Raw genomic sequence first — 13,507 nt, forward strand, 5'->3', positions numbered from 1 at the left:
ATGGTCCCTCTCCCAGCCCGGAAACATAGGCAAGCCCTGGTTCTCACAGCAGGGTCTGTTCTGCACCCTCCTTGCTCTCTGTTTTCTGAGGGGCATTTTGGACAAAAGCAGTATTTGTGTCAGGAGAAGGTGCTGTCAGCCAAGGACACAGAGACCCCAGAAGCGGTTTTGCCCAAACCCTGTGAGTCAGCCAGCTTTTCAAAACAAGTTGCCAAATACACAAAGACGTTTCACTCCCTTGAGCAGTTTTGGAAGCTAGTTCTTCCTGAGGAGGCAGCAGCAGCAGCAGCAGCAGCAGCAGCAGCAGCAGCAGAATCTCCCCCTCCTGGCCAGGATGGGCTCCCTTAGGAAGAAGCACCCGCTGCCACTCGCACGCAGAATCAGGAGAGGCCTAATTAGCCCAAGGCCAGCAGGACCGGCTGCATGCATTCGTCAGCAAACGCCCTGAAGCTCCAGTCATTTGTGAGGATTCAGGAGGAAGCAGAGGCTACATCCTACAGGGAGCCCAGGTCACACAAAGCTTGTCTGCCTCCCATGAACTGTCTTCAGAGCAGGGGCCAAGGGGGGAGATGTGGGGGTCTCAGAAGAAGGTGCCTTACAGGTGCTTTCCCCTCTAAGCAGTTCCCAAGGGTCAGCCTGCCTGGGTGCCATCCCTAGTTAAAAACTCTCTTCCGCCCAGAGGAAAAAAATGAGACGGGTGGTTCTGAATTTTGCCTTTTCCAGTGGGCAGGACAGGGCAGAACAGAACAGAGTGCTCCCTCCCTCCCTCCAAGAAGCCAACTGAGGAGCCAGTCTGACTGGAGGCTATGGTAGCAAACAGCCCGGCTGGGAATTATTCAGGGGAGCAACAAAGGAGACAGCTCTGGTGTCAGAAGCTCTGCTGTGAAACATATTTTGAAACAGGCTGTCCCCTGCCCAGGGCTCTCTCCATTCTCACGTTTCGGTCTTTTGCTCTAAACCAGCAATGTAAGCCCATCTCTCCTTTGCCTTCACTCTTGGGGCTTGGATTAGGATAAACGACAGCACTGTTTTTCGCTCCTGCAATCTGGTTGCAGCAGGAGAATCAAGGTCTGCTGGAGAGAAATAGAAAAAAGTTGACCCAGATGCCATCCAGCAGCCTCTCGCCTTTGTCCCACTTACTTGTGACTGCAAAGGTCAGGTAGGTGAAATCTCTGTGCCGGTTCTCTGTGCCTGACTCTGAAAATCAATTTGTGGCTATAATTAGGAGTCCGAGAGCTCTTCTTTCTTAGGCACATAAACCCCAGCAGAAACCCCAGGAAGAAATTAATCCCAATGGGAACAGACCAGACTCTTGCTTTCCTTAGAGGCTCAGATCCTGGAAGGTGCAGAAGGAAGTCTCACATGGACTCCTCAGCCAACTCTCTCAGCTTTAGGCAGAAATATCGGCGGTGAGGTTTGTTAACTGCCCATCTACATTTTGCTATTGTCTGCTGAAACATAAATGAATATTGATCTGAAATGGAAAAAGAAGCATTGTTTTGGCGAGGTGAGGCGTCTTGGCAGCCGGTTCCTTTGCTGCTGGCCGCAAAAGTCCTCGCTTATTTTGCCTTCCAAATTTGGATTTAATATTCCTTATGGCTGGCTCATAATTTGATTTGTATACCACCTTGTCATCCCCTTAGAAAGATTAATTCCCAAGTCCTGGCCTGGGGCCGTCTTCCAAATACGATCCAGAATTCTGACAGCCTCTGGAGGCAGATTCTGCCCCATGCAGTTACTCAAGCTTTGAGACAGGCTGTTTCCAAAGAGAATGCATGTGCAAAATCTCTAACGAATTTTGCCAAAGAAGCAGCAACATGAAAAGTGGTGGCAGAGCCAGAGTGAGGCCATTGGTCAACTGAGGCATCAGGGGGACCCCCTCCCCCCACTGGCTGATGTGTGGATAGATGCACTTATTCGCAGGACCTCCATTTGAACACCTCTGGGGGGTGGGCAACCCCAGCATGGCCTGGTCCAGTGCTCCTCTCCACAGGTGACAGGGGGATTCACCTGCCAAGGGCTGCATTGGCTGGCCGGGCTCCCCCCTGCGTGGGCAGACAAGTGGTACAGCGTGGCCCCACTTGGCTCCGGTGGAGTGCAGCTGGGTCGTTTTAGACTCTGAACTTTTGATGGTGTTTGCAGGCCTCTCTTGCTCATTCAAGGTCTCCTCACTCACTTCAGAACACAGCAGCCACCAGCCTGCCTGCACCTGCTCATTCTGGTGAGTGGGGGCCCAGGCATCTGCCCCAAAGTCCTTCCCTGGTGCTACCATGGTCCCCCCTTTTTTTGTCACCCAGTGCCACCTCAGGGCCTGTGTGTGCCGTTATTTCCAGAGGGTTAACAGCTGGGCTAGTCTGTCGTAAGGAAAACCACCAAGTATATTGTGGGACCAAAGGTAGGATGGTGGCATGAGCATGCAGTGGAATCCGAAACTGACAGGTTGTGGGGAGGGGGGGCGTGTCAACTGTCCTACCAATGCTCAGCCTCCACTGCCCAACGCACACACAAAGACACCCCCCCCCCGCTGCCTCTCCTTCCAGGCTTCCTCTAATCCTGCATTCAGAAAGTTGCCGGGATGACGTTGCAGAGGCTTTGGGGATGAGGAGCAGTGAGGCTGGAGATGTGCCGCTGGGTAAAAATAGAAATGTGAGTGATGTTTGGAACAAATGAGCCTCGGTGTAAATGGCATGTTTTGACAGCGGATCTTCATTAAGCTGCGGATTATCCATTATGCAAATGCGACCTCGACATGGGCCTTGCTGCTGCTGGGCCGCCACTTTGGCTCTGCCAGCCAGCAGGGATCAGGCGCTGATTTTCCCAGGGTTCTCCTCACTGTCCTCTCTGATTAGGGCATATCATCCCAGGATCCAAAGGACTGCCACCGCTCCCCCCAGGGATGCCTCTTCTCCTGACGGAGGGCTGCTGGAGGAAGACTGCCCTGCTGTACTTTGCCAGGAGGGTGGAGTGGAGCCGAGAAGCCTCCCCTGCCCTGCCCCAGGCTTCATGTCCAAATGGACAATTGGCCCACTGACTTCTTCTTGGGGGTCTTCCACAGTTGTGTGCGAGTCCAAATGACCCTTGTTAGAATGGCCAGGAGGAGGAGATTTTAAACTGGTCCCTGAGTTTCAATTATTTTCCTCTTCTCTCCCTGTCCCTTGTGTGCTTTTTCCAGATTGTATGGCTGTGGGTAGGGACTGCCCTGTTTTGATGGCATGCAAGCTACTCTGGGAACCTTTTTGGCTCAAGAGCGGGGTATAAATGTTCAACATAAATAATGAAATATAAATAATCTTTCTGGCTTCCAGTGCAGCCTCTGGCTCAGCTCAGGATCCAAAGCTGCTTGGTCCTGAGCCAGTGTGGACCCCTCCTCCTTCTCCTGTTTTGCTCAAGTCCAGCAGCTCTTCAGGGGCTCAGGCAGAGAGACCCTTGGGTGCTGCTAAGATCCCTTATAAACAGTCAGGAGGGGAGCTGGTGGTGTCAAGTCCCACAGAGCCAAGCCCTGTTCCTGAGCAGCCATGGGGGCTGCTAGTACTTGGAAAGGCTTGTCACTCAGGGCTCACAGAACAGGCAGAGAAGCCCCCAAAGGTCAGCTAGGCCTCTTCCCAGCACTGGTCTGCACTGGTGTCATTGGTGAAGAGAGCAACCATTTCTTGCTGGTCCTGCTGGACTTTTAACACACACCTCTTTTATCACGTTCATCCTGCATATCCCCCCACCATCTTTAAGTCATATTCTACAATAAATAAAAACGCTTTTATTATTTACATTGTGCTCTTGTTTCCTTTGGAAACAAAAGCAGGAGGGAGATGGATGCTGCTTCACATCCATCAATGCTGCATTTCCTTGAACAACAGCTTTCTCTCCCCCCCCAACCCCCAAGGAGCTGGACTTCATTCCCAGGGAGGTCTCAGGCCAGCACCTCCTTTGGGAAAGAAAGCACTTTCACTGGAGTGGGGGACAGTATTGGGGAAATTTCCCTTTCCCTCGTGGTGCATGGCCCAGGATACAGCTGGAGTGCCAAGACAAGGTGAGAGAGAACCTGGGGGCGGCCTTGGAACAGACCCTCAGCCCACAGCCAAGCAAGGCTCTTTGGAAGCAGCGAACAGTTGCCTCAGACCCCAGCACAGCAGGTAAGTTGCCCAGGCAAGAGAACCCTGATTCCCCCTTGGTCGTCATCAAGCCATGGAGCTAACAGAAGCTGGAAGCCACTGGCTCAGAAGCCACAAGGATGCGCAGAGGAGGGTGGATGGAAGGAGCCTAATTGGGCAAGGTGGGGGAAAGACAGAGAGGGAACTAGCACCTCAACTGAACTTTCCCTGGGGCAAAAGAAGAAGAAGAAACCAACAACAACCCTTAGACACAGAGCTTTTAAGCATGGACCTCTGCCTGGAAAGAGCAGGGCAAAGGTTAGGTTTGGACAAGTCTCCTTGGTCCAATATCCAGGTGTAATTAAAAGGGCCTCACTGCTCATAACAGATACCAAGATCACTTGTGTGGGTGCATGGATTTGTTGCTCTGTCCCGTCCCACTACTCCTTGGAAAACATCCAATCAGTGTTTCATTTAAAAATATATTATAGCATACAATTTTTACCTGGGCAGCATCCATGTAACACTATTTCCCTGGAAAGAGCAGAAGGCATCCACTGTCCCAAATGCCTTTTGCTCTTGAGAATATGCCTAGATAAGCAGAGAGACTTTGATGTGCTCACTCTGTCGTCTAAGTGGGAAGAGGCTTTATAATCCCTCCTTTAATTATTCTGGAGGCATGAGACAAATTAAATATTTACTTTTGAAAAAGGCACATCTATGGGTCTGCCCTTCCACTCCATTGCTCCCTTTCGTTCTTCTCCACCATCTCGCTTTGTTGCTGCCCCCCCAACTCCCAGCAAACCCAACATCTGGAGGGCCACAGATGTTCTCAGTGCTGCTTTCCAGCTATGCTTCCCACTGCCAGTTGCCCAAAGTGGCGGTGCTGTTGTGTTGGGGAGAGGCCAGCAGGGGGCGCTGCTTGGTCTTGGACAGGGGCTGAAGCTTTGTAGCGCAAAACCTTCCCCAAGCCCTGCCCTCCCTTCCCCTCTTGATTTCGACGCACAGAAACTGCAGGAAAACCAACAGCTGCTCCCAACAACCCCCACCCTGCCCATTTACCAATTCTATTACAGAGCCCAGATGCAGCGAGTAGCTACACACTATAATGGAAACGTGTAGGCATTGTACTTCTGGCAGAAAGGAGTGCAATGAATCTGCACTGGATTTCCTAGGACTGGTCTTTTGCTGCTCCGCTGAAAGGAGTCAAGGCACTCCGGGGACATGATGCAGCTGCTCCATCTTGGGGCTTGATCTGCAGAAGAGGTCCAGAGTCCTTATGGAGCTGATCTGCAGTGCAAGCCCCCAGCCAGCCAGCCAGCCAGCCCCTCAGGCCCTGACTCCCTTCCCTCCGTGTCACGGGAGTCCTTTGCAATCACTCACCTCCAGCATTGCAGGACAACTCTGCCTCTCCCAAGAGACCAGCTGACCAGAGAGCCCACAAGCCTGTCCTGTTAGCAAAAGAAATGCTTCCAGCCACCAGTTTACATCTGAGGTTACACCTGTGATATGGTTACCAGATTTTTTTCAAAGAACACTTTTTTTTAAAAAAAGAGAAAAGTTATTAAAAAATATGTTTCAAAAATATTAAGACGTAGTATCTTCTCTTCTGTGGCCTCCTCTGTTGTGCAGCCTTCCTCTGGGCCCTGGCCTGCTCTCTTGGAATGCTAGCCGCCGTGGAGTAGACTTGGGTCGGGCCTTGGCTTGGCCACGTGTCCTTGCCCTCCCGGTGCTCTCCTCTCTTTCTCAGCGGCGGCAGCGGCATGGCAAGGTCGGGGCTCCCCTCTTTTTTCTCCTTCCTCTTTCTCTCTCCTTCTCCTCTCCTCCTTCTCCCTGCATCAGCTCCGGGGTTTTCCTGGCCCTGGAGTGCTGCTGGGCAGTCGGCCAAGTGCTCTCGCTCCTGGCATGATTTGGGTCATGGGGGGTGGATAAGCGGTTCCCCAGTTGACGCGCCAGGCGTCCTCGGTTCCCCCTCAGCAGTGGCAGTGGCGGTCTCAGCAGCCCAGAGTGAGCCTGGTAGTGCAGTTGGCTCTGGCTGGCTTCAGGAGCTGCTCGCTGCCGTGGTGCCCGCCATTTTGCCTCGCTGGAAGTCCCCATATGATGCGTCTTATGCCGCTGAACCAATCACAGAACATTCATTCCCTACTAATAAACCTACAACACTTAAAATATAAATCCTGGGACATTAAATGAAATCCAGGGACATTCCGGGGATGGATTTTGTCCAGGGACAGATTTTTAAATCTGGGGACGGTCCCCGGGAAACGGGGACACCTGGTAACCATAACCTGTGATGCTCACATGCTTGGTTTCTCCCTTATCAACCTTAGTGTTAAAAAAAATGCAGCTGGAGAACCGCAGAAGGGGGCCGCAAGCTCCATTTGCCCCAGAGGGCTGTGGGTGGGCCTCTTTTCTACCCCCACTCCTCCGCCATCAGATGGTGGGTGGAGGAGGGGAAGAGAAATATGGAAGGTCCAGAGATGCACCCTTTCTTGGATTTATTCTGTGTGAAATGTGGCTCTTACCTTTAAAACTCTTAGGCAAGAGCCGCCTGCAAAGCGTCCCCACGGCCTGCCTGCGATGCTTCCAGCTACACACATTTCTAAACACTCTGTCAGACTGATTAGCAGGCCACTTAAGCTAGTGGCAGGCTCCTAGTTTAGTGAGATAATGTTTTCAGAACGGCTTTGGAGGTGCGCAAGATCTCTCTTCTTCACTCCACCCTCTGGTTTGTAGCATGAGACTCGTGTTAAGGAAGGTGTTCACTCTTCGCCACATTTCAATTCTGTTCTCCTTCCAGGTTATGTTACCTACAAGAGAACAAGACAGGTCGAAAGGGGTGAGAAAAACAGGGTCGCTGTGGGCTGACACTGTGTTTTGGCCTCTGGATGTGTTGGCATCTGATGCCAGGGACTGTCCATCAGCCAGGAACGTGTCTGCTGGAATAAACTTGTTAGTCTCTAAGGACCCCCAGACTCTTGGGCTCAGAGGACTTCACAGCCATTATACTGGCAACCCTCCCCAGAATGGGTGGGTGGTGCTCAGTCAGCTGGGAAGCTTGTGGTTAAGTACTAATTCTGTACTAACCCTGTACTAACCCTGGCATGGGGCACTGCCCTCACCTCCATGGCTGGCAAGGGCTTTGGAGGTGGCTCTTTGTCCCAGGCGCAGCATGCAGTCCCTGCTCGCCCTGCTGACTCTCTAAGCTAAACTTGGATTACTGAAAGACTTCAAAATTCACATTCTGTAACAATGCCAAGACGGAGCTATTTAACTTCGTGCTTCACCTGGCAGGGACCAAACCGGAGTCTGTGAGGAAACTGACAAAACTCACTTCAGGAAGGTCTTGCAGTTCCTTCCAAGGCAGGCAACAGACACACCTTGCAGAAGGACCATGGCTTACCTGCTTACTTTGTTTGCCAACAAATCAGATGAAGATTTTTACATTAGTTGAACTTCTAAAAGTCACTTGTAACAACTTGAATAAAATTTTAAAATGGGATTGTTAAGAATATAAGACACTATAGATGTGCATGATTAAGTATAAAATAATGGAACCAGAAGGGGGAGTGGAGGGAAGTCAATTAAGATGTATAAATTAATTTTTTTGATGATTTTGTTGTTGTTGTTATAAAATTAATAAATTGTATTTTTTTTAAAGTTTCTACCTGGAACTTCAGTCCTGCAACAGGAATCCCTGAAGTTCTGCTCCAGTCCTTGGTTCCCCCTTTCCAGCTTTCAACGGCCTGTTTCTCCTCAGCCTCAGCCTGTTCTTTCTGCAAACCTGTCCAGCCTGGGCCTACCAACTGTATCTCCCCCCCTTCCCTGTGGAAAAAGGAACGCCAGCCTCTCCAAAGCCAGGCCTATTGGGATATAAAGCCCCTATAAACAGTTAACTTATTAAACCTCACAATAATGTCATAATTATCTGTGTATTTCTAATAGTATAACCAAATCAGTAATTTTTGATATAAGTGTAAAAACTACTCTGAAAATTTATTATTTCAAAAATGAAACCTTATACAAGCAAGAATTAGTCTTTTTGTAAAAAAATGATTTAAATCAAGTCTTACTGACTAGTGATTTAAATCAAATCCATCCTGATTTCCTCCAACTGCTAGGGAAGGCTCCGCTGGGCTTCTATTTACTTGACCTGAGTTACAGCTGGATTTTAATTTCCCAACAATTTTGTGTGTGTGTTGAGGTCAGCCATTCTATGGCTCCTTCTTCCAGTACTTGTAGGTGCAACCTGGAACCTGCAAAGCATCTGATGGAAGCTCTACTTCATGTAATGTTCTGAAACAGTTATATTGCATCTGATTTCTATTTTCTGCACATCACATTAAGGTTGTTTGGAATATAATTACTTTAGTGTGTTTGGGGCATTTAAGGTAAAAAGGTAAAGGACCCCTGGACGGTTAAGTCCAATCAAAGGCGACTATGGGGTTGTGGCGCTCATTTCGCTTTCAGGCCGAGGGAGCCGTCGTTTGTCCACAGACAGCTTTCTGGGTCATGTGGCCAGCATGAATAAACCGCTTCTGGCACAACGGGACACCGTGGCGGAAACTAGAGCACACGTAAACACTGTTTACCTTCCCGCTGCAGCGGTACCTATTTATCTACTTGCACTGGTATGCTTTTGAACTGCTAGGTTGGCAGGAGCTGGGACAGAGCAACGGGTGCTCACCCCGTTGTGGGGATTCAAATTGCCGACCTTCCAATCGGCAAGCCCAAGAGGCTCGGTGGTTTAGATCACAGCGCCACCCGCAGGAACCATCTCCACCCCAGGGCAGCTGTGAGAGATGCAATATTTACTGCTCCTGCTATCACAGCTTCAGGGCTAATTTTATTCCGAGACTTGCTCACCCACACAACCTCACCTGGTTCTTCAGGTACCAGGCAAAGGAATCCTGGCCATCAGATATCAAGCACATTGTTTACAATTCATCTCCCTCCTGAAAGGAACAGCTGCTTGTGTTACAAATGGAACAGGAGAAAGTAAGAGCCACATCTTCAAGTGTGTTTCTAAGTTTCTTTACAGTGGGAGAAGAGGCCTCCTCCAAGGTGCCAATTCACACCTTCCAGTCTGCAAAAGAGGCCCTCCTGAACTGTCATTTCACACTCCACAGGTCCACTGGAATTGATTTGATCAGGAACAGCCCTTCAGAGGCCTCCACGGAGAGGCTAGGATGATTGAAACACTCACAGCAACAGATATATTGGATACCCTTTCCATCAACTGACGGACATTTGAGTTACAAATGTAATCTGCAGGTACACAGAACAGGAGTAACAAGCCCTGTCGGATGGAAAGCCCTCCGCTCTTGCCTTTGCTGTGCTGAACCCTGTTCTGAATTCATGGAGAGAAGCAGAGGGAGACCTTAGGATAAGTTCTCTTCTTCACAGAGTATCCCGGCTGCCCAGTTCCAAAGCTGCAGGCCTGAGGGAGGCCAGCTGTGTCAAAGGAGGCACGGATCCAGAGCAGCGGCAGCAATGCACCCACCCCTCTCTTAAATAACCTCCTTGCTCCCTAACAAGGAACAGCATCACTATTATTATACAACAGCAGCAGAAGCATTTTATTCATTATTTCATTCATTTATTATTTCAAGTTTCTAACTTGCCCACCCCTAGGGTGCCTCAGATTAAAATAAAAAATATGTAACAACAATTCAAAACAACACTATATCATGTTATAAACAGCAGTTAATACCAGTAGGGTACAAACTTTATAAAACTACCAGCCCAAAGCCTGAGTAAATAAAGAAGTCTTTGTATGTTTGCTTACGAATTCAGGCAAACGAGGGGTGCTGCTCAATATCTCTTGGGAGATTTGAGGTGTGACATGGATTCCTCAGGTTTATGGCTTTACATGTGGCTTTTGGTGCCACCAGTGGCACAGATTGAGGCGCAGAGCCTTAAACGGCTCAGGACCGCAAACACCCCTCAACTGCCCTGATTCTTCAGGGAAGATCGCAGAATTGGTAAAGCCACCACGGCTTCTGACTTGAAATTGGGGCATGCCCGATTTCAAGGCTTTGCTCCCACCTCACAGCACTGCCCCACAGTGAGTGAGAGCGGTGAAAGATCTCAGAAGCCACATGGGGTCTGAGGCTCCTCTGCTGTCCACATGGCAGACTGGACTCTCCAGGGCAGGTGCTTCTGATCCGATTTGCATGGATCCTGGCTCTCTGCCCCTCACAACATAGCATCCGGCTCCGAGCTTGGCGGTGATGTTCTTAACTAGGGCACCACTGGGAGCAGGAGGTAGAGAGATGGGGGAGTGGGCTTAAAAGGGCCACTGTGCAGATTGGAGACAGCTGCGGTAGTGGGTGAGTCTTGAGCGGCTAGCAGGATGGGGGAGACATGCAAGGCAATGAAGACAATGAAGTAGCACCTCTGAGCATGTAACAAGTGTGTGTGCACATGCATTCCTGCCACCACGCTTTTCCACTAGCCAGAAGCACCTTGCATTCCTCAGATGAAAATGTCCAACTCCTAGGGGCCAAGGTCCCTTTGCCCCCCACGCCATAAAATATTTGAGGAGGCTGGGCCACTCCAAAGTTGATGGGCATTTTCATTTAAACAGCGAGTGAGCACTGTACCACGTGATCAATTATGCAGGGTGGGGCCTACCTGCCCCCCCAATATTTTATTCAAGTTGGCACTTCTGGGTGGAGGGTATTCCATATGAACGAAGCAGATCCTGCAATTATCATCTGAGGCCCTTCGTGTGCCTCCTCCACAAGAGGTCCAGGGGGAGGCAACATGAGAACAGGCCTTTTTTTGCAGTGGCTCCCCGTTTGTGGAATGCTCTCCCCAAAGAGGTCTGCCTGGCACCTTCATTACACATCTTTAGGGTTACATTTGTTACGGTAAAATCTGGGTGCAAGGCTGCTCTGCCACCCAGCTCGTCGGACTAGGTCCGCGGGTCCCTGCGGAAGAAAATGAGCTCAGCCGGAGACAGGAGCAAACTGCAGAAGATCCAAGTTTATTGCGCAACAGGTTCAAGGCGAGATTGAACAGCGAGAAAGGGGTGACATGAACTTTTGAGATTTCCCTCCATGTCCCAGAATACAGTGCAAAATACATCTCAGTTACATCATGAATACATTAAAAAGAGGTTGGGTTACACCAGATTAACATATGGAGGAGGGAGGGGGGAATATGCAGAGCTGGAGATATGCGCAGATAAGCACATCCTGAGAAGACAATGGTCCATGTATGCATAGTCTGTCACCTGGCATCGCTGGGAGGAAGGGCTTGGCAGAGCGATTTGACAGGATTAGGGTCTTGACACCTTGCTTGAGGGATTATGGAGGACAGGGGAGATGTCATGGGGTCCTAGAGAAATTGAGCAAATTGGCACGTTGATTTTCTATGAATTTTATAGATTTTAGTCCCTTTTGACATTCACAATTGGAAATAAATGGATATATTGTAACGAAGAAGGTGAAGAAGACATGCCCCCCCTCCGTATCACATTACACATCTTTAGGCGACAGGTGAAAACTTTCCTTTTCTCCCAGGCCTCTGGCTAATCAAACAATCTATGGCCTTTTAAACTGTGTGTGTGTGTGTGTGTGTGTGCATTGAGGGGGGGCTACTGTTTAGTTTGTTATTATGTTATGTAATTTGTGTTTTTGTATTGTAAACCACCCTGTGATCCTTGGATATAAATTTAATATATAATGAATACATAACAATAATAAAATTATAGAATTGCAAATAGAGACATGAAATAATCTGTACCACCTGCTTTTTCTAGGCATGTAGATCAGCGCTCCTTGGTAGGCCCTCTGCTTGTAACGCCTGTTTGACGATGCCAGTCCCACTGCAAAAATCACCACGCAGCTTCTGTGGGAGAGGCTGCATCCCGACTGCACAATATGCCCCTTGTGGTTCATAAGAGCAGATGGAAGAGAAAGCAATTTAGAAAAAGAGCATATCCGATCATAGGTGCCTCCCTCCCTGGCTGAAGCTAAAGTGATTATTTGAAGCATGACATGTTCCAGTCTGCTTGCTCACGAGGGCTGCGCAAGAGGCAGGCTGAATGTGGGAGCTTGCCATTTGAAAAGGTGGTGGAGGCGGCCTTTCTTCCTGGCCTCTCAAGCAAGCAAGCCAACAAACAAATAAATAAATAAACAAACACTAATCCCTTCTGCTCCATAACTCCACCAGGAGCCCCAACTAACAAGCCTGTAAGGAAAAAACTATTTAAAAAAGCCTTCGAGGTAACACCACCTTCGTATGAAAAAGGACATAGACCATGGCCTTGCCCCTTTGTTGCCACAGGTGGTTCAGCTCAAACTCTCCCCTTGCTTGTGCCTTTGAATATTCCTCAGGAAGAACTTTGCACTGATTTTCAGATCTTGGTCTCCCCTCAGAACTAAGTGATCCTGACACTACTCCTGGAATGTAATTGCTGCCTCTGGGCAAAATGTTCTCTGTCACCTGGTGAGCCAAGCCTTAACTTAGCATCTCCTCAACTCTGCAGGATTAATAAATGTCAGCAAAAACTTTGCCCGGTTTTCTTAAGTGATGTTTTGAATGTTAGAGAAGGGCATTCTAAAGCTTTTCTTGACCCAGACAGAAACAAGACTGTTCTTCTGCCAGGAGTGACTGTAGGAAGTCAGACTCTGCCTCAGTGGCGCCTTTGCATGCCCAGGCAAGCAAAACAAAATGCACCCCCTTGCAAAAACACAGACCTGTGGGCTCAACTAAAAGGAAGGCGACCCAGCATCTCTCCTTCCCTGTCCTCCCAAGAAAGCAGGGGAGAGAAGGCTGTTGAAGGGGGAGATAAACCGCTCATGTTTTCCCTCTCCAAGCCTCACCCAAATTTCTCTTTCTCTCTCCATTTTTAAGCAGCATTGCTGGAGCTGTTCGCTGGCAGTGGGTCATCCTGAACTGAACTGTTCCATGACATTGAAATCCAGATTGTGCCAAGCGCCAAGGAAGCACCATAATCCTTCCAGAGCCAAGACTCATCAGTGCAGAGTGCAGAAGGCTCACAGCTGGGCAAAGCAGCACAACCCTCCTGCTCTCCATCTTGGTGACCAGGAGGGTTGTGAACTGCCCTTTTTAGCAGAGTGAAAACACTTAAACGTTTTGCAGCTTGTTAAAGTTTATGAATTAGGCATTTATACCTTTGTATCCCTTCTGTTTGTGGTCTGTTGACCTCCCCTCCTCTTCACTCCCTTTGCAGAGAATGAAACCATATGTTTTTAGTAAGATAAACAGAAAAAGGGGTTACTTACCTTTCAACGCAGCAGCAAATAAAGCAAAGTGGTGTGCAGAAAAATACTTAGGAGTTACAGTAAAATAAAAGTTAGTAGTCTTGGTTAATATGGCTGAAAGCAGGAGCCTTAGCCATGCATGCCTGTTCAGCTTGGAGGCATGGTGGAAAGCCAGAGTCTCCT

General features: G+C 49.1%; 1 long non-coding RNA gene across 1 annotated transcript; it reads left to right on the forward strand.

Annotated features, from left to right (window-relative positions):
* The first annotated feature begins 366 nt into the window (after positions 1 to 366).
* On the forward strand, positions 367 to 13,231 carry LOC309518624. Its single transcript, XR_014213567.1, has 2 exons — positions 367 to 1,159; positions 12,954 to 13,231. It is a non-coding gene; the product is annotated as an uncharacterized lncRNA (long non-coding RNA).
* Positions 13,232 to 13,507: the final 276 nt, after the last annotated feature.

The sequence above is a fragment of the Podarcis vaucheri genome (assembly GCF_965113315.1).
Source record: "Podarcis vaucheri genome assembly, chromosome: 14".
NCBI classification, from domain to species: domain Eukaryota; kingdom Metazoa; phylum Chordata; class Lepidosauria; order Squamata; family Lacertidae; genus Podarcis; species Podarcis vaucheri.